The sequence below is a fragment of the Chironomus tepperi genome, unplaced genomic scaffold, assembly GCF_022539635.2.
Source record: "Chironomus tepperi strain 1889 unplaced genomic scaffold, CSIRO-AGI_Ctep_v1 contig_427, whole genome shotgun sequence".
NCBI classification, from domain to species: domain Eukaryota; kingdom Metazoa; phylum Arthropoda; class Insecta; order Diptera; family Chironomidae; genus Chironomus; species Chironomus tepperi.
In genome coordinates this window covers 143,330-168,411 of record NW_027226549.1, presented here as the reverse complement: position 1 = coordinate 168,411, position 25,082 = coordinate 143,330, and the positions used below count along the sequence as shown (strand labels likewise).

The following is a 25,082-nucleotide window of genomic DNA, read 5'->3' as shown; positions in this document are numbered from 1 at the left end:
TTCCTGTACGGTGATAATCTTGTAATTTTTAAGGATATCTTTAGCAGCTTTAAACATTCCAAGAAAATGTAAAAACAAATTTGAATCTGAAAATATAGAAGTGAGCATACCAGAATCAAGACATTAAAGCACATACGTAAATTATCGTGTAAATTGTGTTACGGTTCTGAGAAATAAACAGCACAGAACATATCAAAAGAATTTTTATACATTCTTAAATTAATGAGGTAAGATAATCGGAGATGCTTTAATCTACCATCTATCCAGAACGCGTCGAGAATGACATTCAAATTTCCGTTTTTAAAAAGTCACGCTTAATAATTCAAAGCGAAGTTATAAATATGAAGGAAAAAATATTCCGGAAACTCCTGAGGGGGTGAATTGATAAATGATGTCTTGAATCCTAAGTTTGCCTGATTTCTCGGTACAGAAAGATTTTCTAGATCTGAACTGAGGACGGGAATTCCCGGAATCGAAGCGGGAATCTGTAATCCTACTTACAGAGCTCTCAGTCGACTCAATCCAATTAAAAAATACCAAATCTGAGTTCAATTCCGGGAATTTCATGAGCAATTGTTCATTAGCTTTCCAAGCCAATCATGGAATTTTGTGAGTATCATAAGAATGCTTGTCATATTGACAGCACTCTGTATAATTCTTGAGAAATCGGTCTCTGATGGGAATCGAACCCACGTTCTCGAAACAGAGTGAAAAATGCATTCGATCTATTGTCTAACCACTCGGCCACAGAGGCCTTATTCTCACACTGGCAGATTTTCCTATATTTGTTTCGATACCTCAAATCCCATCCTGCTCAAACCCCACAATACTCAACCCCCTATCCCTAACAGACAAAGAGCGTGTTCTAAAGAGCAGAATAACCTGAGAGCAATGCTGACGACAAGGGCGTAGCCATGGGTGGAGGCATTGGGGGTACAAGTATTCAAAGTGACGAAGTGTCATCAAATAATTAAGGTTGGAGTTAAGTTTCATTTTAACGTATTTTTGAGATTGAAATTTCAATAAATTTATTATAAACATTAAGCTTGAAATTGCAGTTTTTATTGGGGAATCAAAATGCAGCTGAAGCCGCCGTGGCATAAGAATTCAAGAACATACCCTTTCCTTGTTAGTGTATTATTTACAAAATTCAGACGTCATTAATGAACGATCCCCCCGCACACAAAACAAGGAAGGAAGAGCGACAAGAAAATGTAAAAAAAAAAATTAAGACATGACGTGTCGAGAATCGAAACTTCAAAGCAAGTACCCAGTAAATTACATTACCATCATACGCATATCGACAAAAGATACCCAAGCTACAAATGAGAAATGTCTATAATGAATGAAAATTGATTTTTTTCACTCTGGATATTTTTCTATTTTTAAAAAGTATGAAAAAAGAAAACAAGGAAAAATATGTAAATCTATTTAAAAAAGTAGAATAGATACATCATTCAGTTAAAATACGAATTGTGAATATTTCTTTACAATTTAATTTTCGATATTTTTCACTGTGCAGTCATAAACATCCAATATTATTATAAAAATAATACATATTAACAGAGTCTGTTCGATAAGTCGATGTTATATAATTTAATTGGATATAACTACAACGCATTATTTCCTATCATTCATGGCACGGACAATGCGATGCAGATTAATTTGATTGATAATAAATAAATCCAATATTTCTTCAATTTATTGAGTTAAAATGCCTTAAAAATCACGACAGGTGGTACAATTCACTGCAAGGTACCAAATTTATTACAGTAATAACTGATTTATTATGAGTAATCTGTGAAAACATGATAAGCATTGACGTAATTTGAAAGAAAATGTTTGGAAACAATCTTATTTGTTAAAAAGTCTAAAATTTGCTCAATTTTAAGATTTAATTCAAAAATTCAATTTTAACGGCTTTTTGAAATTCAAAAAAATCAAACCAAAATTTCAAAATACTCACCAAAGTCTATTATCACTTCAAATTTTTCACCAAAGTCTATTCTCACCTCAAATTTTTCAAAATTCTCACGAAAGTCTATTCTAACCTCAAATTTTTCAAAATACTCACTAAAATCTATTTTCACCTCAAATTTTTCAAAATATTCACCAAAGTCTATTCTCACCTCAAACTTTATTTCTCATAATTCACAACAATAAGCAATTAAATTAAACAAAAAGAAACATTATATAGTTCCAAAAGGTAGCAAAAGTTTGACCATAAAGGTTATGTGGTAAAAGGCATCTGTTTTGTCAATATTTCAAAAATGAAGCAACATATCTGACCACCTACATAGCAACTTTATCATCATATATTTTCTAGAAATGCTCATAAAAATCCCAAAGTGAATCATAAGCTGGCCTTTTACAAAAATAATATGCCCTAATAATCCACATCTAAGGAATAATAAGAAAGAAATAATTGGAAGTCTTTGAGATGAATAATCTTATTTTTGGATGAATTTTGGAGTGAATTCTTAAGAATGCAATTATTTCTGTGTTTTATTGAAATTAAAGTGCCCTGATAGCTCAGTTGGCAAGCTGATGGTCACGAAAAATATACACTCGTGTCCGGGTTCAAATCCTACAATTGAATTTTACAATCAAATCCAAAAATAAGGTTTAAAAATTCAAATCATTCAGATCAAGAGCTGTGCAAGGACGTTTCGTGACTAATGATTGCTTAACGAGTGAGGGGTGCAGCAGACCACTGCACTCAGAAGACCTTTAGTTCATAGTAGGATCAAAAGCACTCATTTGATGACACTATTGTCAGCTTATTGTCTCTAGCCTACAGCCTCTCTTTGAGCTTCGTTTCCACTACATATTATTCGAAAAATGACAGGCGAAGCTGTTACTCCTGTCGAGTCTCGAACCCATGACCGCTTGGAGGGTATCACAATAATTAGTTACCGAAGTACAAAACCATTCCGCTACCTCAACTCACCGTCGGTTAAATCCAGAGCGACACAAAATAAGAAGGCTTCGTTAAACCGCTCGAAGCAACCTCCATGTGGCAGCCAATTCTATAGATTCCACCTTAAAAATCCATAAATTTCATGATTTCCCTAAATGTTTCCATGAATTCCACAAAATCCGTGGATTTAATGAAATCAATGGTTTCTGCCAGATGATCCACTCCTTCTTGTATTCGCTGGCCATCGTATCAAGTGTGATGCATAACCTCCCTCAGTTGGTGTCTGAAGTTGGCTCTATTGCTGGCTACCGCTAGTCAATTACCAATACCAAGTGTGATACTATCCCTATCGACAGCTTCTTTCTATGGATACCACGTGGATACCATGACATGCCACATCATTTGTGTCGCTCGGGATAGAAAAGGCACAATGTGAGAAAATATGATTTATTCAAAATTATTCAAACCGAAGACCTCCCAGTAAGAAAATATAAAAATTCAAACTAAAAATAACATGAACGAGAGAGACATAAACACAATGTTAAAGTAAATAAATAGTCATAAAACATAGGAGAAAAAAAATTATAACGAGCTGTTGATGCAACGATAAAAAGAAATGAAAACTACTAAAGTGTAATTAAACATTTCTTTTATTTCATAATGAAGGCATTTCCATTACTAATGTTATATCTATATTTACATTGACTTTAACCGCTTTTAAGCTTTAAGACATATTAATCAAATGTACTCACAGCCGGACAGTTAATATGTATGGGGGATCCTTGACTAATAAAAAAAAAAAGAATTCCAATTTGAGTATTCACAGCAGACGCAAAATGTCCCATAAACCTTTTAACTGCTTTCCACTGACTTTTAGATTATAAAACCGGAGCCTTTTAGTAGCACAAAAAAAATAATAGATGAAAATACGGTTGGAAATAAAAAATGAATGTTTAATTTGTTTGTTGTCCAATGCTATACATTTAGATATGAAGTAAACAGCAAAAAAAACATGCTCGAATGGGATCAAGCAACTAATTTTGTGATGTCGGTCAAAATGATGAGATAAAAAAAAGAAGTTCAGAGTTCTTATGAGATTAAATATTCAAAAGTAAACGTGATTTTCTGCTGGTAAATGTTTCGTCAGTTCTTTTATAAACTCACTTAAAATGTAAAACAGCAAAGTTTACTTTGAAAATTATTTGTTTAGTTGTGTTTGGTCGTACGCAAATGATGTTCTTTGGAAAATTGGATATTAAGCTCTTTTGTCACCAAATTTTCATGTAAAAGGACTTGGAGTCATAATCCTAGCAGCTTAAACAAAGCTGTGACTCATTGGTTAGAACATTTTTATCCAAAATTGTTGTAATTTGATGTTTAATTTATATATGGCAATTTGCAAAAAAACCAAATAGCCTCCGATAGCTCAGTGGTAGGATCATGCAACTGAAAATCTTAGAACGTGGGTTCGAATCCCATTCAGGATCCGTTATTTGGAATTAAGATTTTTCTGTCAGATCAACAAAAATGTATGCTGAAGTGCGTTAGTGGCATGAACCGTGTTCGGTTTTAGTCGTGGCTTACCACGAAGGGAGTGGATCATCTGGCAGAAACTATTGATTCCATTGAGATTTGTGGCATTTATAGAATGCATAGATTTTATGAATTCCATTAATTCCACCAAAAAATCCATAAATTTCATAATTTTCATTCACGAGAGGCCAGGTGTGCCTTGTCACAAAAAATTTTAGACACCACTGGATTACACCATCGATAGATTAAATCTCACAAAATCCCACCCCTAAAACATCTGACGCAATTTATGCATAAACAACTCAAATAAACGGATCAAGATATATTCACTTTTGAAGTGGATATTCACAAACTTTTTATCACATGATTTCGTCATTATTTATTCTGAGAAATTGAAAATGAAAATTGTATATGCTTTAATGCACTTGAAGATGATACTTGGAATCATTCTTCAGAGCACCCTGAGGTGTAAGAAATAAATAATCATGAATGGAATTACTTAACAATATTTATGGAGCAGAGAGGTTGTTCATAATTCCCACACATGCATTCAGATGTTCATCATTATTATTGTTAGTGGATTTGGATGGTTAAGGAACTTAGGATTTGAGTGTTTATCAGATAGGATTGAACCAGCTGATCTTAGAGCTTCGGGCTGTACGATGAGCTGTTTGGATGAACATAGACAGATTCCATTTGGCTCACGATTCCAAGTTGAATCCATTCTAAGCCTTAATGGACTTCAAAATCCATGTGACTTGCTAACGACTGCCCTGCGAAACCTTGTGTCGTTCGAAGTGTTAATGACTGTACCTTTGACAAAACCTTCTTCATTTGTGTCGCTCGGAACTATAGAGGATTATTATATCCAGAAGCAATAACACTTGCATAAACTGATTCATCATGAATCCCTCAACAAGGTCAATTGACGAAACTTCTCATGCTCTTGATTGATTCTACTCAAATTTTATTAATGGAACTATACTTATCAATCATTTTCTCATCAGACATTTCAATTACCTCCTCCATATCAACAAACAACTTTTTTTTCTATACTTATCACCTTTGACCATTCCAATCCAAAACAGTCAGCTATCATAGTCATTCTCAAGTGAATAATGGAAAGTGATATATATACAGACATTATAATCAGGAAGAAGTAAAAGCTTTAATACAATGAATGCAATGAAGCTTTATGATGATGGGAAATATGATCTGGATTAATGATGAATAAAGTGATGTGTGTCTAGAAATGTGAAGAAAAACGATTTCATTAAATGCACGACATAACAATACAATATTATCAGACGAATAACATTGCATAATACTTAAAGTTTTTACGTCGTTTCTGTTCCGTTCTTATTACTTTATTATTTAACTTTCTCTATTTTATTATCATTCATATTCTCAATCTACCGTACTGTATTAATTAGTGGTGTTTGATTAAAAAGGATAAATATTTATCAGCTTAAATGCGATACGAGAAGTAAATGTTTAAGTATGCGGTACACAGTCATTAGTAACATTTAGTTATTGCCTTATCTGAGTAAATATTTTGTTGTGGAAAGTTTGATCCTGTTCTAAATTATGTTGATTTGGTTTTGGAATTTAGTGGGATACAAATACTCTCTTCCTCTCTTCCTGTATTCCTCTCTTTCTCTCTGTTTCTGCTCTCTCTCCTCTTCCTCTCTTCTCTTATGCTCTCTTTCTCTCTTCTCTCTCTCTTTCTCTTTTCTCTCCGACTCTCCTTTTCTCTCCTCTCTTCTCTTTCTTGACCTCTCTCTCCTTCTCTCCTTCTTCCTTCTTTCCTTCTTTCCTCTCTCTTCCTCTCTCTTCCTCTTTTTCCTTTTCCTCTTTCTCTCCCTCTCTCTTCCTCTCTTCTCTCTTTCTCTCTCTTCTTCTCTTCTCTCTCTTCTTCTCTTTCTCTCTTCTCTCTTTCTTTTCTTCTCTCCTCTTCTCTCCTCTTCTCTCCTCTTCTCTCCTCTTCTCTCCTCTTCTCTCCTTCTCTCTTCCTTTCTCCTTCTCTTACTCTCTCAATCTCTCTATCTCTCTTCTTCTCTTTCGCTCTCTTTCTCCCTCTTCTTCTCTTTTGTTCTCTTCCTCAGCTTTTCCTCTCTATCACTCTTCCTCTCTTTCTCTCTTTTCCTCTCTTTCATCGTTTTCGCTCTCTTTTTTCCTTTTTCCTTTTTCCCTCTCTTCCTCTCTCCCTCTCTTTCTCTTTTCATCTCTCCTTCTTTCATTCTCTCCTTTTTCTCTATTTCCCTCTTTTAGCTCGTCTCACTTTCAAGAGGCAATTCATTACGACCCAAAATAAATCATACTCTACTCGGGCATTAAAACTGCTAAAGCACAGAAATAATTAAAGTTTGCTCACTTATATTCACTTACTTCTTCTTCCACTATTAAACAATTATCATAATTTATCTGCTTCTTTTTCCTCAAATTAAATTTAGTACACAGATATGCGATAATACAGAGAAATGAGGAACCTTACATTGCCAATGGCACTTTAATAAATAACAATTTTTTTTTCTACAGATTTAACGAATCTTTATAATTAATATCATAGCAATTAGATGAGATTCTGTTGTGTCAGTGTTACAATGTTAATGAAAATTTTGTAAGGAAAATTCTAAACAAAAAAAAATTTAATTACATAATTTATCTTGGAGCTTCATCATTCGTCGGGTGCTGTTGCGATGATGTATAATGTTCACAGTCTTTTTGTTTATTAATTGCAAATTTGTACATTTAGGTCTATTGTTTATGATAAAGACGTAAAATTTTGAAAGCAATTTAAATTTTGAAGAGCAGCTGCACGAGTACAAAAAGCAATTGAATGTCAAGTATTTATTAAAACCAGAGTGTGGCTTTCTCAAAATCGACTGTTAATTTTTTTCAAAAAAAAAATATTTTTGTCGTTAAAATTCAAATTTTTTATGACCGTTACTTATACTTTTCATCGTAACGTAAATTTTTATTTTAAAATAAGTTGAGTTTGAAATGTCGAAGAATTCGAATTTGAGACGGCCACACTCTGATTAAAACAAGGAGTTTGAGCTTTGAGAGATGAATTCCGATGAAAATGACAATAGCATGGACTTCTCGCATTTATGAAAATTATTAAAATTGAGTTTAGAAAATTCCGCACGTAGCTTTTTAATCGAAATTTTGGTGACCTTTTTAAAATAAAATTGAGCTATTTATGAATAAATTACATGACTTCTAGGGCTTTTAAACTTTTGCTACGAATTAACGTCAGAATTTGTTGCATCAATGAACGCCCAATTTAGATATTCAAATTACGAGAGAAATTCACAGTATTTATATAATCATCAGCAGATTAGAGATTTTTGGTGTATTTTTTGCAATCAGTGGATACTATCAAATATTCCAAAAGGATTTCAGCGTTTCCTATCATGATTTTTAAAATCCATTTGAATATCTCTATCACAGTTAATGATTACCTTACTTACATACGTACTTCGCTGGACGTTCAGATCAAGTGAGATCCATGGAATCCCACAGGCGACGCCTGAAGCTGGCTTTATCGCTGGCTTTTGCTTGCCAAGTGTGACACTATCGACAGCTTCTTTCCATGAGTTCTTTGGCCTACCGCGTGATCTCTTGCCATCTAAAAATGATGATGATTAGCTTTGGGGATATAATAGGATTTCAAAAATCATATTAGGAATGTTTTATATTTAGGATACTTGATTTAACCTATTGGAGCTTTTCAATACCGGCTTCAAAAATGGATGTAATGCCAATATTGAATACCGGTTTTTCATAATCCTTTAAATTGATTGACCGGTTTGAAAACCCTACTTGAATTTAAATGTCTCCTGATTTATTTGATATATTCTCTTCTCCCGTTCTCGTAAATTTCCTGACATTCAATATAGATTTAATCTATTGCTTATTTTGAGCATAAGATCTTTAAAAAAAAAATATTGAATGTCAATTATAAATGTAAAGTTCTGATCTTAAAGTTGATTGACATTCCACGTGTTGCTCTTAACATTGAAATTTAATTTAAATGTATTAAATTGTCCTCATTTGATTTGAAATCATCTGTATTTCGACAATTCTCAGTGAAATTTAATATGACAATTTCTTAATATCTCGAGATTTCATGTTCTCGTAGATAAATGACCGAAACCGAGATATCTTGGTATCAGTATCAAGAACACTTAGTCCTGGATTTTACTTCATTTATGTAGCTCTGGTTGGAATGACGATTTAGAAAAAATTTCAAAGCAAAAAAAGAAATTTGATCCAGACTTGTGGTGATCCGGAATGCAATTAAGGTTCATTGAGTTGTTTCAGCAATTGCAATTTTGCTTCATCTCTGATTTACTTTGATGATTTTCTGATTTTCAAACAGTTTAGTAGAATCTGCTCAGACCAAAATAGCTGTAGTATTTAGTTGATTTTCAGCAACACTGCTCGTGTTGTACTCAAATGTCATAGATATAATATTCATTCATAATTATAAAGTCCTGTCTAATAAGCTTACTTACTATGTCTCGAGAGTATGCACCCAATTATTTTTATATAAAGTTGTATATTTTGCCTAAGATTTGCCCAAAAATATTGTGTTTCATTGTCTTGTGCTGAATATTTGTCTAAATCACCTTACAGTGACGATTTGATGTGACATTGGCAAGGTTATGTAAGAGCGAGTAGCTGAATCTAGAATAAAAAATCATTATAATCAAGTGAAGTGAAATTAAAATGACAGAAAAGCTTTGTAAACACTCAAATGATTTTCATAAAGGATGAAGACAAAGCAAATTTCCATTTTTAATTAGGTTTCAATGCTACTTCATTTGATTGAATTCAAATGTTTATGTCAATTCTTATAGATCTAACAGTTTAATGAATAAACTAAATGACAAATGAATTGAAATTAGAATTCTCAGAAGGACAAGCATGTTTTGTTGTGATTTTACATTGAATTACATTTCCATAGAAATTTTCTGAAAAATTTCCACTCAATTTCCACCTTAAGAGTTACAAGAAGGATATAAATACGAACAAACATCAAATGGAAGTTCAATCAGTTAAGTGGAAATTGAAGACAGAAAAGCAGCGGATGTATGTAGTTACTTACTTGACTTGTTGTACAGATCATCTGTGATTCATGGCCTCTCACAGTTTGCATCTATAACTGGATCTATTGCTGGTTCTCCTTTGCCAATTCCCATTTTTCTCGTTCCAAGGAGGCTAAGCTTACCAGGAATCAAATTTAGAGCAATTTTAAGTACATTTTCCATGAAAAAAGTTAACTCAGCTTGAAATTTTCATTAAACACAAACAAACAGTTAACCCAAAAGTCACACGGTGTAGAATAGACTAGAAATAAGACTCCAGGCTGCCATGACTATGATAAATTTCTCCGAATTCATTTGGATTCCAAGTAAATATTTATCTTATTCAAAAACTGATCTGAAAATGCATCTGCAAATTAATGTTTATCACAGTTTGCTATTTGAACTATTTTCAAAGGAAACTGGTAACAAATTACTGTGGTTGCGCTTTATTGTAATTAAGAATTCCGTATGGATTAAAATATTAGCTTACAATGTTTATTCGTCGGAGTTTAATTGCAGACTAAACTTTTGTACAAAAAGGGGTTTTAAACTATGCAGACTAAACTTTTGTACAAAAAGGGGTTTACAACTATGTGCAATAAATATCATTTAAATCTCAAGTGAACGTTATTAACAAGAATCACAATTTACATCACCTGCTTCTTCTGGGAATACAATTCATACGATTACATTAATTCCAAAACTTCTCCGAAAAGCTGCACATTTGCCAGTGGTGCTTTAATTCATAATTCTTCAATAATACCAAATATGTGAGTAGGCGATGAAATATTTTCCTGTTATTTAATATCAAAAATGAATGGAATTTTTAGAAATGTTGAAAAATACAGCATAGCAACATCTATTTCTGTCACAAGCACACATTTAAATGAAAAATAATACGCGGAATGTCATGCCATATTGTGCTTTCTAATTATAAACTGCAAATATTATTATTATTTAAAAAAATTATTTATTGTGCCTTATGGCAAGGTGCCTTTACATTTTTATGACGTAATGGCCGTCTAAGCTAATAAAGCGATAAATGATATGCTAATAAACAATTTCTTATGCTATCGTATATTTATTTACCCTAATATCATAAAAAGAAACACAAAGAATGGAATAAGAAAATTATTTTTAACTTCATCAGTCAGAAAAGTTTCGTACGAGAAGTATATGCTTGAAATAATACGAAAGGGATGAATTATAGTCGAAAAAAAAGGAACGTGTCATTGTCATTTCAGCATAAAGTTTTGTTCCATTATGATTAATGATACATTTATGTAGTTTATGGGCACTCGTAAAAATATTTAATAATTCTTTATTAGTTTATTACGCAAAAAAAAAGCCTAATGAGGCACGTCTGACTTGATACAATAAAAATGTCATGAAAATCTATTACTTTATTCCTTTAACCATGGATTCTAACCTAAAAATGGAACTTCATTTGCTAGTTGGAATATTTAACATAGATCTTGATATTCCATTTGACCGGAAGTCTTAAAAAGTCTTATAAACAACTTCTTATGGAAAAGTTTTCAACTTTACAACCTACCCGCGAGCATTGACCGTAATATGTCCATACAATTTTTGCATGAGAAAATACAAATTTATTCAAGTGACATAAGATGACCCAAGAATATTTCATGAGGTTTGAATATATAACACGATGAAGAAGTAAGATATTGAGTGAAAGCAATACGTCTGTTGATTTGTCAAAGAGCAAAAAAAAAATGTGAATGGCTGTTAGGCCAAACCATTCTTGAAAATTTTCTTGAATTGTGCACTTTTTGATCAAGTTTGCCTTACCTTTTTGAGTGGCTTTTTTGTATGGGCAATTTGGAATTTCATTGATTCAATATTATGCTTCTTGATATGCTTATATTATGTTTGAAGGATTCGGTTATATGAAGTGGAAAAGAACTGGTATTAATATTCAATTGTACCATCCACTTCAGACTAGTGGAGGGCAACCTTATTGGTCATGGCACACTTCCTAGAAATTTTGTGACATACCTGAGATTTATGACAGCGCATCAGTGTACCGTAGCATATAAGTTAGTCCACCATTGCTTCAGATCTACAGTTAAAAATGGGAACCGATCCCACTTGCAAGCTCTGCACAATGTAAGTGCATAAGGACGTCATAAGACGTCATAAGACCTGCAATGCACCTAGTTACAATTTGTGTACGCAATATTTATGACAAGAAATCCATCGAGATACTAGTCTCTCTAGTAAGCATATCTGTTAAGTACGTCTCTAAACTGTATGCTTTCTCGCTATCGGGATTGGGAATTCCCAGGATCCCGAAAATTTTAATCCCGATCCCGATTCCGGAAATTTATCGTTTGTCCTTGGAGATATATCTAGGAACGAAGACACCAAATGTGTCAAAGACCTCAAAACTGTACTCAACCTAGGAGCCAAGCTTCGTTACTAGAATGACGAAAGAAAAAAATACTTTCGAAATAAGGAGTTATGACCTGGGATTGAACCCAGAACCTATGGAACGTAAGGCCAACGCTCTCCCAATTACGCCACTGATGCCATTTCACCGCCAAAGCATTGGGCAACATTCTATCGATTACTTAACAATTTATAAGATTTCAAAAAAAATATTAATTTTTCTCTGAGTGTATCAGAATTTTCCGAATATTAAAAACTTCCCCTCAAGCACATCTAAAAATATTAAAAGACCTTTTATTCTATTGTTTGTGCTTATTTCCTTAACGATTTCATCGTTTAAGAGCCTAAAGGAAAGAGTTCAATTTGTGAACCCATAAATATATTGTTTTTGTTTATCCCATTTGTTTACAAAATAAGCCCACTTCCACTTGAATATCTTAAAGGCACTAAAAACAGCAATTTATCATCGATCGGAATTGCCAATTTTATTGAAGATTAATTCGATTAATGTCAAAAAAAATTCACAGGCGTTAAAATTACGTAAAACAATAAAATTTGTATCTGCTCATATATCTGACACTTACTAGTGCCATACAAATCACGCCGAGTAAATAAATAATCATTTTCAAAGTGAAATGCTTCATCATCATCTCTGCTGTATGCCACAAAAATCGAACCAAAACAGAGAAAAAAAATGTGTAAAAAAAGTTTACGAGCAATAATGAATGAAGACAGGCAGCAATTTTTACAATTTAATTAAATCTTTCGACTGACAGCTTTATAATGTTCCTCTCAGTTCCTATATTGCAGTGGTGAGCAACCTTTTATGTTTCGTGGCACACTTTGGTAGTGAGCCTCGATTGAAACTGCGCATGGCATGTGGTTTATGGTCCCAAGCATTTCCAAACATTTTTTGTGATCCGCTACTGTGGCGCGACACGTTATTGTGTCGTGACACGTTACTACGTGCGACATGATACTGTGTCGCGACACATTACTAAGCTGAGACACGTTACCTTGCTGCGATACGCTACTGTGCTGCGATACGCTACTGTGCCGCGACAAGTTACTGTGCTGCAACACGTTACTGTGCCGTGACATATTACTATGGTGCGACACGTTACTGTGCCGCGAGACGTTAATGTGCCGCAATACTTTACTGTGCAGCGACATGTTACTGTGCCGCAACACTTTACTGTGTCGCAACACTATGCATACTGTGTCACACCACACAGGTTGCTAACTCCTCCTCTATTTGCTCATATTCTCTTTCACGAGAAATAAATGGAACATTAAACAGAAAAGGCAAACTCATATTTAAGACATCAAAGTATTTAATTAGGTTGATTAATTTTTTTTTTGTTCACTTCACAGCTCATTAAATAAAGAGAATCAGGGAATTGAGGAGGCAAAAAGTGTGAATAAATCAGAAACAATGCCTTGTTTGTAAGAGGATTAACCTGCTCGTGAAAGTGGTTTTGATAACAGGGTAGAAAAAAAAATCCTTTCACGTTCAATTCGTTAATGTCATCATCGAGGGCGTAAAGCTTACAAAAGAAGCTTACGTACAAAAATTGGATAGGAGATATGAATAAACACATTATGATGCTATAATCAGCATTAAGCTTATCTGAATCATTTACGTTTTGAAAAAAAAAATTCCTAAAATTTGATCTCGATTTTCTGTTAAGCGTTTTATGATTTTGAGTGAATTGGATCTTAAAGGTCATGCTAAATATGGAAGTTCTGAGGAGACATTGCATTGTAACGTTCTGTTTGTGTTTAAGGCTTACTTCAATCTGTCTGTGCTCACGTGTAGCTAATTTTATACATTTCTTCGAACAGCGTATGGATTGTGTTTAGATCACAACCTGCCATAGAAACCTTATAAGTGAACCCCATTCACATTCTCCTCGAACAACACGAGCCGGTTAACTTTATTTTTCGGCGGTAAATGAAAAGAAATTGAAAAACAAGCTAAAATCCGCCATCACGAAGCAATCAAGGCATCCTGAAGTGTTATTATCAATGCGGAGACATAGTAACGCCCTAGTGACTTCATTAAAATGTTTGGGCTCTATGCTTTCTATTTAAATTCCCAAATTCAAGTACTGGTTTCTATGGTTTCCCGTGATGTTCCGGGAAATCCCGATCCCAATCCCGAAAATTTATCGGCACCAGGATTTCGAGAAAGCATCCTGGTCTCTCAGATCCTAACGTTAGCCCTTTTTGAATTGAAACTTCCTCAAGTTTCTTTATGATATACCTTCAAATCAGAGCCTTAACGACACAATTGAAGAAGGCCTCCACTAACAGACAGAGAAACTGCTTTTAGGTACCCTAGTGGTATTTCTGTACTATGAAAGCATGCTCTATGGCTGTTAGGACTCTTTATCTCTTTTATTAGCACCGAATGGAAGCCACCTCTGTTTGATGTCCACAAATATGGGGCTTCCATCTAATGTCAATAAAAGAGGTTTGGCGGAGCCTTTTAAGCTGCATGGAGGAGCCTTCTTCATTTGTGTTGCTCAGGATGCCTATTGAGATCGGCAAATATAGAAATTTTCCCACCATGACTACGAGGTGACACTAAATTTAGACTCAAGGAGTTACCAACTGACAAATTTGGTTGTTTACACCAAGTAACTGCCAGTTGTTTCTAAATATACTGTTGCCTCGTCGTGATGGTAGCACCATTTCAATCTGTGCCAATTGAGTTATCTTCAACTCACTGTCAAGCCCAGGGTAAACGCATAGAAAAAGTGACAGTTATTTTTGTACGGTTTTACAAGAATTTGTACTGTTTTTAGCATTTGAAATTTGAATAAAAAATTAACGGTAAAAACACAAAATTTTTAACGGCAATATTAATTAATATTTGCTGAATTAATCAAGTAAATTGATAATATTTCTTCATGTTTTCAACTAATTATCGATAAGAACTGAAATTTATGCTTTAATTTCAAGAATAAATTAATTATATTGTGGAAATTTCTAACGGTTTTTCAAATTTCAAACATAAGTGCTAAAAGCAGGACACTGCTAAAATATGAATGCTAAAAGCAAGACACTATCCGTTTAACCTGGTGTCAAGCATGTTTTGGTTAAAGTGAACACACAAACATGTTTCAAAAATAAACTTCAGACTTCCTTCTTCATTTTACAGATCTAAAAGCAAGGCTTTGTTATAAAATAATTGAAAAATGCAAGAATTTTCCATGTAAAAGTTTGTTCGCTAAGTTCATTCAATTTCCGGGAACAAGATTACAAAAGCTTTGTGAAGTTTTTCTTCCACCAAGATGTCAATGATTTTCCGGAAAGCCAACTTCCTGTAGCTAACAAAAGCTACGGCATTATTCAGCTTTGCGAACACATTTTCTTATTAAAATCCACTCAAGAATCCACAACAATATGAAAAAAAGTTCCTCAATCTTCATAATGATCAATTACTGGCGTGTGCATGACCATCCGACATTGAAAATTTTCCATCACTTTATGCCACATGTTGAACCACCGAACTGTAAAATTAGACACAAAGTACATGGGCATGTCAAATCATACATGTGCACGTCTGGACATAAAAGCTTTTATAATTTAAATTCCATCCATACAATGTATGATTTATATTTTGACCTCATCAAAGTAACGGAAGCAAAAACGTGAACGAAACTTTTCAATATTGTACACAAGAAAAAAATCCTACGCTTCAATGTTGAACAATAGATTGACAATTCTGTGGATGTATTCTTTATAGTTCATTTCATTTCAATAAAATTTATTTCAATTCACTTCAGTTAATTTGATCTTAAAGGACCAATAAAAAAGACGAAGCTTTTCAAGTTCGTTGTGCTTTTCTTTTATTTGAGGTCAATTGTTCTGTGAAATGGAATTGTTCTGGTTTTTGTAACGGCTAGTTTATTTTTGAATTTTCATCAAATTAATTTCAAAAAATTTTTGTAACGGTTAATTTATTCTTGAAAATTGATTTTCAAATTAATTTCAAATTTTTTTATAACGGCTAATTTTATAATTTATTTTTGAATTTTCGTCAAGTTTATTTAAAATTATTTGTAACGGCAAATTTATTTTTGAATTTTCATCAAATTTATTTCCAACTTTCTTGAAACGACGAAAATAATTTTGAATTTTCATCAAATTTCAATTTTTTTGTAACGGCTAATTTATTTTTGAATTTTCATCAAATTAATTTCAAATTTTTTTATAACGGACTTTTTGAAATTTGTTGCAATTCAACTGAAAATTGATTCAATTCCACTCATTTAAGCTCATTTGCAGCTGTTGAAATGAAATTTCCATTACATACCTTAGTAGTTGCCTGGATTAATAGTATTTTGTGGAAGAATTTAATTCAACAATTATTAACCATGGTCATACATACCGAACAATGTGTTGAAATAACATCATCATGACGTTGTGTGCTGCATAAAAATGAGATGAAAGAAGTACTCGCTCTCATCTTGTAGAATGAGTTTTAATTAAAAATCTTTTTATTAGAGAACATTCCAATCCTTGGTCTTGGATACTTTTATGTATGCGGTTAGCTAGCTTCAATAAATCTTTCTGGTCGAATTGCACGTTTTGGACGTATTGTTGCAGTAAATTTGATAAAAGAAGGATTTGTAATCTTGAAAAGGACTTTATCTTGGGGCTTATAGAAATCAATTGAAAGTATTGTCTGAAAAATTGGGGAAAAACCTTTTTTTGGACATAATAATCTAATAAATTGGGAATTGTTCATTTACTAAGCCTATGGAAAATTATATTATTAGATCCATATTGCTCCGAAACTCATAAAAATCAATTTTTTCAAAATAAAAATTGTATGGAAAATAACGGTTAAATTTATTTAAAATTCAAATTTTTCAAGACCGATTTTTTCAATTTCAAGTTTTCACGTGTTTTTGTTTACGGAGTTTAAAAATCATAAATTAAAGCATTTAACAATGGAATTAAATTGACAAAAAAATCGATAAGGCACTAACTCAATGCTACAGAGCTAAAACTTTAAATCCATATTGCAAAAAGGTTAATAATTTAAGCAAAATTCATAACTTAATAATTGCAAATTCATTAAACAAAGGAAATGGATTTTAGTGAAAGGAAATGACTTGGGATCAGAAGCATTTTATTCTGTATAGAATTTAATAAAAGCTAAGCGAAAACTGCAATAAAAGTAATAAAAAATTTGTTAAACAAAACTTTTCTCAGCATTTTATAATTTTCATGAGTCATGGAAAGTCACGAAGTTGTAAAAGTATTGAATTTATTATTTTCTTTAATGCATCCAACCTTGTTGCCAATCGCTTATTAGATCTTTTCATGCTAAAGATTTTCAAAACAAATTTATGCATATTTAATTGAAAAAGTTTATTATTTTTTGTGACGAGTTGAGCTGGCTTTGCATTGTAGTTGTTGAGCATTCAACTTTAGTTCAGTTCAGACTTTAAGATTGTCAATAAAATGTGTGATAATTTAGTGATCAAAGCAATCGAGAATATTTTTAAGGTTAATTCAAATTTTTCAATTTTGGCATGAAAAGCAAGACGAGATTTATTCAAATAATGACAATTCAGATCAAACAGCAACATATTGACACTACAGGAACGTATTTGGAGTGTATTATTGATAATCGATACTCGAAAAAATGAATTGTCAACAAAATTACTCCATATTTTCAACAAAAATTGATTTAAGAAGTATTTATTCAATTTATTTACCCTTAAATTTATCAACAGCACTTTCTGGTTCATGTATGTTGATCCTAACATGAAATCATCCTCAAAAATAACAAAATTTAATTTTTTTTTCTTCTTTATTTAAAAACATTAATGCTGCAAAAAACGTGACGCAGAGAATAAATCACAGCAACGTTGACAACAACAAGGAAGAATTACGTTTGTGGGAAATTTCCACATGTTGTTTTGTATATCCAAAGATCCTCCAGCAGTGCAAAATGCCTTAAATTTATTATTTTCACTGTCATTTCCATTCTTTTGTTAAAAGTTTAGATCCTTTCAACTAAAATGATGTCACAGATTTACGTTAAGCACAACACTCCTCCACTTTAGCGGATTTATTGACTCTGTTGAATTTTTTTATGTGATGATTTATTTCAGCCTGGATTTAATTTTTTAAAAATAATTTATGACACTTTTTATGTCAATTTCTTCACTAATCACTGCTGAAATAAAATATAACGAACTTACGGATAATTCAGTTGTAGAGCCTGTAATGATCAAAAACTGAATAATACTAGCAAAGATTCTTCCTTCTTAAACCTCAAAACTTGTACTGGATGTGTCAAACTATGCCATATCTAATCCAGCAACTAAAGTTCACCTCCTTTATCTCTCTGTCTTAATATAAACCGGCTACCAATTAATTCCTCAATTATTGTTGAGGCCAAAAAGACTTAGTTCTGCCTATGTCATTAATTCCTGCCTGAAATCTGGTTAAGTTAAGTCTGCTAGGTCTGCTAGGACTGTTAGGCTCATTAACCTAACAATAAAACATTTAATTAATTATTTTGTTCTTCTACCTTAATTTCTCACCAAATATATATCTTACTTTTTTGCGTATCCGTAATGTCGTTTTAAATAAATAAATTAAATTAAAATAAATTAAATAAATAAGACTCACACACGATTTTATCCTAAACGAAAAATTCTCTGATAATCCAGAGTCAATGTCCTAATTTTCCCTCGAATTATTAAATTCAAATTCTACAATAACGGATTAATTTGATATGTATTGATATGTAAAATATTCAAATTTTTGATAACGTAAAAATTTTCGACACACCCAGCCAAGAAAAATTTATTATAATATAAATCTCTATAATCTTTAATTAAAAAAAAACATACATGAAATTAATTGTATGAAAAAAAATTACTTATACATAATGATGGTTGTCGATGTTCATGTCCCTATTGAAATGCAATCCAATCGTCTTCATCGAGTCTTAATGATTCATTCCAATCACTGTTGGAGCTTGATTGTCAATGTTGTCATCCATCCTAAATAATACTTAAAAAATTTCCAAAAATAGGAGTAATTTTCCAAAAATAGGAATGATTTTCCAAAAATAGGAATGATTATGTCGCAATCGAGAATAACTGGATATTGTATCCTTTAATAATTAATTAAACTTCATACCGAAATATTCGATGTTAAACGATCTCTTATCTGATCAATGTTATGAATGAAATAGATTAGATTAATGTCATCATGCAACATTAATCTGAATGGTAGTAGATATGTTTCAAGCATTAATATGCATGAAACCCATTCTAAACCAGAGTGGTGTCCTCTGCCCCTTTGCCTCATCCTTTTATGGATGTCAAACAAAGAGCTATTAATTTACTGCCTACTTATCAGGTCAGTATATAATGTCCTTCTACGGATGCATTATAAATTTTGTATGCGATCGCAATTTTCACCAAGTGTGTAAATTAAAGTAAAATGGCCAGTCTTACCATTTACACTGTCCGGGGTCCCCTAATAAAAATTTCAAACATACAAATTTATTAAATTCATCATCAACTTATCATAATTGACGGATATTATGGAATATTAATTCCTTTGATCAAAGATCTGATTTATTTAGTTTAATATAATTTTTCATGAATTAATTTCTACGATTATGCGCGACTTATTTAAATTAAATTGTTAGTATTACTGGATGATAACTTTACATTGATATATAAATACTTAACATGACTCAATGGATAATTTGATAGTAATGCATAAGCATACAACTATCATAAATAAATTAAAAAGCTTTAAGCGTTTAGAATAATTTAAAATTGTGGACATGAACTAATAAATTAAATAAATTAACAATTAATAAATACGCTTCCTATGAGCTTCTTCATCATCAATTAAATTACATATGATTCCTTTGAATCATTATTAAAATCGTTATCGATTAAATTAAATTATTGTTATATTCAGCTATGAACAAACTATTTAAAAGAATGCAAGCTTAACTTAATTGTAAAATTTACATATAATATTTTCATAATCATCAACCTGATCATGATTCAAATTTTTATTTTATACTTAACCACTTAAGAGAATTCTATCTCTTGTGTTCCTAATTCTTAGCATAAAGAATTATGCAAGCTGTTAAAATTCTAGAACTTTGGCCTTAAATCTTTAATTGTTACTCAAAATTATAATTGCCTCTAACGGCATTAGCTTAACATCTTTTAAGCTCAACTGAAATTTAATTTAATTAAGAACCCTTCGGTTCCATCAATTTATTAAGCCTTGAATATTCTGAAAATGTGTCAGTGTAAAGCCCTATGCTTTTTATATTAGCAAATCTCTTTCTCAAATTATCATCTTCACTTTCAGAATCACTATCACCTTTTTTATAATCTTTATTACCTTTAGAAAGTTTCGAACCTTTAGAGCTCAACTCTTCCGAATTACCTTTATGAGAATTATTAGATGTATTAGTATTTGAGTTAATGTATGCATTAGTATTTTCATTATTCCCATAAGCCTTTCTTTGATAGCAATATAATGCATGATGCTTCATATGACAATGCTCGACTGAACATTTCATGTTCTTAGTGAACGGACATGGATAATGCTTTCGTTGACCACAATTGGAACAACGATTATTTTCTCTAGCTAATTGTGTAACTGACCTTCCGTCAAGATTCCACAAAGCTCTGCATTTATTAGAAGGATGTGAATTGTTTCGATGATACCAACAGTAAGTTGCATCAAATTTAATTTTATTATGACGAGTAGTTTCTCTGTCATCTTCAGTTTCACTGTTAATATTGTTAAACCTTTCACCCTTGGTGTTAGATTTATTAGAATGATTATTAGAATCTAATTTTAAATTATCATTTCTTATTCTTATTTCCAGTTTGGGCAATTCCCTATCAAGTACCTCTACCATATGACTTAAATTTACGTGAACATTTCTAGACTCTACCTCCCACTGTTTATCAATCCACTTATTTTTTAAAAAATTAGGCAGCTTATCAGCTAACTGATTAATAAACATCTTATTATTGATATATGAAAGATCCCTATATGCTTCGGCTAAATAATTGAAATTACGAATTTGATCTATATAATAAATTAATTTATGAAGTTGATCTGAATTAAGTGCTGGATATGTTAACAATTCCTTAGCGTCATTACTGACTGTATTTAAATTAAACTTCAACCTTTCATTAACCTTTTCCAAACACTTCTTATAAGTCTTAACATTGAACAACCCTTTGCCACCTATACGTCTAACTTCAATATTTTTAATAGCACCTTGAAGCCGTGTAATGTTTTCATGATCACTAAATTTATGTTGTGTACTTACAAAGGCTTCATAAAATGTTACCCAGGATAAATCTGTATCAACAACGTCTGGAAGCGTCAAAGCCGACTGCTTATCAAAATATTCAAATGCCTTTTCAGCAAATGTTGACTCGTTTTGAGCAGCTCCACAATTTATTGCTCGATTAGAAGCTTCTTCCTCTCCTGTCACTAACTTCTTTTTTCTCAACAGATTGTTCTTGATTTTCATGCAATCCTCACACACAAAATTTAAATTATCTTCCACACTTAACAATTCCTCATCACTTAAACAGTCTTCATGGTAGTGATCTTCACATCCAATGCAAACATGAATGTTCTTTTTGATAACTTCCTTACAAACAACACATTCAATATCTGACATGTTTAAGTCTTTATAATTAACTGAATCACTAAATTGACTTGATATTCCATACACTAAATGCTCATGCTCTTCACAAAACCACTCACTTAAATGACTCTCGGATCTTTTATTATTATTCAAACAACTACTATGGATCCATGACAAACAATCCAAATATCCACACACTAATAAAGTGTCATCAAACGAAACTTTCTTAGAGCATTTGATACATGCTTTCATTAAGTTTAATAAGTGGATGTTTGTCCTAAATTTACCGAATGGATGAATTTAAAATTATTGATTATGTAGAACACTGATTGAATATCAATTAAATAATCTCACAATATATTGACCTATTACTCATAAATAAATTAATTAAATATTTCACACAAGTTATCACAAGAAAACCCAAGACTTTTTTATAATTTTCTAAATTGATTAAATTAAAAATCAGATTAGACTTAAACGTCTTTCGCATATTAATATTAATTAATTAGACTGGATGTTGAAACTATTTTCTTTATCACTATAACGTTAAACTAGCTCTAACTTAAAAATTTCTTTATCAAGAACATCCACCAATTGATCCAGCATTAGACTGTTCTATTTATCTATCAGATTAAAGCTAAATAAAATTTAATTGCTTCAATTGTTATCACACATGCAAGTCTATTTAACTCATTGAATCCTTAAATATATTAAGTCACAACTTGCCAATCTATCACAAATTCTTGTGTTCAATACAAACTACATATTCACATTATTTTTCTGATCTTTCATTCACTGATAAATATTCACTTTAATCGATATCGAGCAATCCAAATATCCAAAACCGATTCTATTTTTGTCATCAAACATCAACACATACTTTAATTAACTTCACACGTGAAAATTTTTCACACAAAATTTTCGAATCTAAAAAAAATAAATTATGGAATATTAATATCAATGATTATAACTTACTGGTTATATACAACTAAATCTCATGGTAATTCAACTTGACTTCTTAGTCATTAAATTAATTAATTAAACTGTTCACGATAAACACATGAATTTATATATTTTTTAAAATATGCAAATAAATTAAATAGACTACTTTTATGTCTTTCTGTGCTTTTACACAACCTTCTTTCATCTCAATATTATAGCTAAGCTATTAAAATTTGAGGATAACTAATTATTTGTATCGAAATAAATAATTCGATCACAGAAATTAATATTTTTCTCTCACACGAGACAAAATGTCAACAAACTTTCTAACGGATTTTTGGAATTTAAAGTTCCTATAATAATTCAAAAATTGAAAATTCGTTAACTTCCTATAATAATTTGGTGTATGAAAATTGTCTTTAAATCGACAAATTTTAAAATGCATTCATACAATACATTCATTATCTAAAATCACATTCACTAGCAAACTAATCTGCTAAAATTTTCACTTTCAATGTCCAATGTTTCTATAAAATTTTTATATCTGGATCTCAAATCTTACTGGATCTCACTTTATATCTAATTTTTATCACTAAATTTTCTTCTTTAAAGAACTTGATTTATACAATAATATTTAATAACCCAACTTTCATCATTTAACTAACATCCAGTGTTAATCTTACTGGATTAAATTTTTAATCTTAGGATTTATAAAATTTCCTTTTCCATGTGTTTTACTAAACTTTCAATTCTCACTTCTATACCTTTATTAATTAACTTTTCACACTTCACTGATCTAAATAAATTAACCTTTGCAAAAGTGCAAAAAGTTAATGAGTGTTAAATTTTTTATGTGCTGATTTATTTCAGCCTGGATATATTTTAATTTTATAAAAAATAATTTCTTCACTAATCACTGCTGAAATAAAATATAACGAACTTACGGATAATTCAGTTGTAGAGCCTGTAATGATCCAAAACTGAATAATAAAGCAAAGATTTCTTCCTTAAACCTCAAAACTTGTACTGGATGTGTCTAACTATGCCATATCTAATCCAGCAACTAAAGTTCACCTCCTTTATCTCTCTGTCTTAATATAAACCGGCTACCAATTAATTCCTCAATTATTGTTGAGGCCAAAAAGACTTAGTTCTGCCTATGTCATTAATTCCTGCCTGAAATCTGGTTAAGTTAAGTCTGCTAGGACTGTTAGGACTATTAGGCTCATTAACCTAACAATAAAAAATTTAATTAATCAATTTGTTCTTCTACCTTAATTTCTCACCAAATATATTTCTTCTTACTTTTTTGCGTATCCGTAAATTGGTTTAAATAAATAAATTAAATTAAAATAAATTAAATAAATAAGACTCACACACGATCTTATCCTAAACGAAAAATTCCCTGATAATCCAGAGTCAATGTCCTAATTTTCCCTCGAATTATTCAATTCAAATTCTACAATAACGGATTCTTTTGATATGTATTGATATGTAAAATATTCAAATTTTTGATAACGTAAAAATTTTCGACAGACTCAATAAACATTTCAGTAAAGAATGACATATTCATTAAACTTTACAGAAAAAGCTCTAAAGGAGAGAGAAGCTGCAGGATGTCGTCTATTAATAAAAATGAAAATGAAAATTAAGCTAAGATTTTATTGCTTTTTTCCAAGTCCGTATAGAACCGATGGACATTTTTTCATAATAAAAACACTTCCTGATAGCATTTTCTGTACTTCTACAAAAGTATCCGAGCGACATAAATGTAGAAGGTGTCGATAAAGCTCTTTTATTACCACCAAATGGCAGACAAGCAACAGTCACATGCAGGTAGTCATGCAATTGGCACATAGATGCAGTCATTTAGCTGCCACATGGAGTCATTCGTGCAACTGCAACAGGGAGAGAGTCATGCAACTGGGAAACTGTCACATTGAAGCAGCCATGCAACTGACACATTGAAGCAGCTATGCAGCTACCACATAGAGGCAGCCATGCAACTGCATGAACGACATGGAGTCATCCATAAAAATCTTACATGGAGGCAGTCATACAATTGTCAAACTAGGCAGACACAACTGCCACATTGAGATATATGCAACTGTCAAACTGAGGTTGCAATGCAACTGTCACTTGGATGCATCCATACAACTGTAACATTGAGGCAGTCATGCAAGTGTCACATAGAGACAGCCATACATCTGCCACATGCTGGCAGCCGTACAACTGTCACATGGAGACAACCACACGACTGTGACATGAAGCGACTTCCAGTTGGTGCTAATAAAAGAGCTTGTAAAACTCCGTGATGAAGTCTTCTTCATTTGTGTTGCTCGGGTTTATATTGAAATTTCTTTCAAAGACAACTTAGTGGAAATGCCAATGCAATATTGTTTTTTCAAAGATTCATTTGAAAGTTATGTGCATCATGAGAGCAATTTCGGACTCTCTGTGTGGCAGTGTTGTCTATCCCGTATGTCGTGTGCTGCTT

At 31.9% G+C, this 25,082-nt stretch overlaps 1 protein-coding gene across 1 annotated transcript in view; it reads left to right on the top strand.

Annotated features, from left to right (window-relative positions):
• The window catches only part of LOC139097673 (RYamide receptor-like), a 42,387-nt gene that overhangs the window by 6,612 nt on the left and 10,693 nt on the right, over window positions 1–25,082 (top strand). The window lies entirely within an intron of this gene.